Raw genomic sequence first — 2,790 nt, 5'->3', positions numbered from 1 at the left:
TGAAAAAGTTTATCTTGTTAGAGATAAGCGACTGGATGTAGGATCCTTGTGATCTGAACCAGGATAAAATCACCTGTGCATTTTTCTCTTTCCCTTACTCTATTGTTTATATTTTATTATCAGCTTAGTAAGAAAAATAAAAGAGAAAAATTATTAAAGGCACGCGGAAAATAAATAACAATTTCACCCCCCCTCTTGGTTTGTTCCACGCTAATAATTCCGTTGCAGCGATTCTAACACAGAAGACAAAACCAGGAGTGCAATATGAAGCTCATTGGCCCATGACCAAAGGTAGGGGTGCAGCTGTGAATGTTGGGGGTGCCACTGGATATTTTGCTGACCAGGCCCAAAGCCTTTTTTATTGTTTGCCAGAAAGGGAATGGAGGTGCGAATAGAGAAACAGAGGTGGGGGCAGGCAGAGAGAATGCGGGCCAATGGGCCTAAAGCCTTTTTCTTCCTTTGTCTGCAGGGGGTGTGAATTGGAGTGCTAGTGGTGGCGGGTAGAAAAGAAACAGTCCATACTAGGCCAAGGCCCTAAACCTCATCAGAAACTCATGGGGTCTCAGCAACTTCACCTCATTTGCATTCAACTCCACGACCTAGGTTCCTTATCCTCTCCACTTGCATCCAAAAGAAACTAAGTTGTCCAGAGACCTAGGGTCTCCTTTGAAGAAGGTTGCTCAAGGAGGTTTTGCCTCTCCTGCGCGAGCACCCACCACTGCCTCCGCTGACCGGTCACCGCCATTGACACTGCAGGCCGCCGCGCCAAGCTTTTCCTCGTCGCCACCGTCTCCACCTTTGAGATCGTCCGTTGAGAGCTCAGTCTAAGGCATCGCCGACGATGCCACTTGCCGCCGGAAACATCGCCTGCTACCACAAGGGTTTCCCCGTCGCTCAGCCAAGTCAAGGTGGTCGATCTCCGTCGAGCTCTCCCTGCGACCATCGCGCCACAGCCGCTGTGTTCCTCTCTACCGGAGTGTGTGGGGGTTCCTCTTCTCCCGTCGTTCAGCCACCGTCGACGCCGCTGCCAGAGGCCCCGGCGGTCACGACACCAAACTCCATTTCTTCTTCTTTTCTTTGCGCGAGAGAAAGCCTCTCGTTTGACGCTACCACCGCAATGAGATTGGGCATCACCGTCCGTTCAATTCACTCCACCACCATCGTGCCACAGCCACCAAGTTCTTCTTCCTCGAATTTGTCATGCGATTGAAAAGGGCGGAGACACCTGGGGCAGCGGCGACATCATAACGTAGGTTGATGCAATTGATACTGTTGCGGTGGCTACTGCCCCATGGTGGAAGGAGTCGTGAACATCACCAGGAATCACCCCTGCTAAAGACCGCTGAGCCTATCGCTTCATTGCCCTTTCAATCTTGATTTCTTTATTGGTTGTTCTTCGATGAATTTGATTTTTGTATGGTATTGGTTGATGGAATGTTTCGTAGTATGATATGCCCTTCTGTTCTTCCTCCCTTCTTCTCTGTCTGGTTTCTTCTTCTTAAAATGGTGTGCGCCTGAATGAGGGGTAACAGAGGACGAATTGTGGTTGCTGGTGTGAGTATGACAGTCTCTGTTCTTGGTGGTTTCTGTTTTTTTTATTTCGTTCACTGCAGGTTGAGGGTGAGGATCATAATGGGTGATGGAGATGGAGTTTAGGAAGTGAGGGAATGAGTTTCTCTGTTTTGTGTGATGAGGGTGTAGAAGTGGAGGGGCTGAATCGGTTATGTGGTGAGGGAGTAATTCCGCGTAGTGTGCTCTGAGGCGTTGTGTCCGTGAATGATTCTGGGTCATGAAAGTATTATGGAGGAGGTTGTGATGATGATGGTGTTTTTTTCTGTTGAGTCCGTAAAGGGATGGAGAGCCATGTGAGTGTGATTCTGTTGGAGTAGTTACGGGTTGGGGAAGAGAGGAGTGGAGTGGTGTGTGCTTCCCTTGTGGGTCATAGAGGAATCTTTTCTGTTATGCTTGAGCCAAGAATTGATTTCCAGAGGAGATTATTCTCTTTTTTCCAGTGCCACCTCAATGAGTGATAGATATTGTATATTGATTGAGGAATCATTTCTTTTTCCAAAGAAACCTCCTCACGTTGCCTTCTTTCCTTTCTTTTTTCATTTCTTTTCTTTTTATCTTCTTTTTTTTCTTTTTTTCTTTTTTTTTCGTTTTTTCTTTTACCTTTTTTTTTATTTTTTTCCTTTTCTTTTTTTCATCATTTTTTCTTTTTTTTTTGTTTTCTTTTCTTTTTTCCTTTTTCAATTAAATCAAGTAGTAAAACAAAAATTAATAAAACAAAAATAAAATTAAACAAAAATAAAAACTAGTCTTATTATTTAGTTACCCGGACGAAATTGGGTGTTGACACCTGCCCCTCTTTACTAATTTCGTCTGGGTTCCAATTATGAAAGAAGATGAACAACAATGATTCAAGTCGCGATGCCAAAAGACCAATGCCAAGCAGAGGGCCAATAACAGAAAACTAAAACCCGGATTTGACCACTGCCTCGTAGAGGGCCAAACTCGCAGAACAAAAATTTAAATCCGACCATTGTCACGCAGAGGGCCGATAACAGAAAACTAAAACCTGCATTTGACCATTGCCTCGCAGAGGGCCAAACTCACAGAACAAAAATTTAAATCTGACCATTGCCATGCAGAGGGCCGATAACAGAAAACTAAAACCTGGATTTGACCATTGCCTCGCAGAGGGCCAAACTCCCAGAACAGAAATTTAAATCCGACCATTGCCTCGCAGAGGGCCGATAACAGAAAAATAAAACCTGGATTTGACCATTC

The sequence above is a fragment of the Vigna radiata genome, unplaced genomic scaffold (genome assembly GCF_000741045.1).
Source record: "Vigna radiata var. radiata cultivar VC1973A unplaced genomic scaffold, Vradiata_ver6 scaffold_269, whole genome shotgun sequence".
NCBI classification, from domain to species: domain Eukaryota; kingdom Viridiplantae; phylum Streptophyta; class Magnoliopsida; order Fabales; family Fabaceae; genus Vigna; species Vigna radiata.
Note: the sequence above shows the minus strand (reverse complement) of the source record.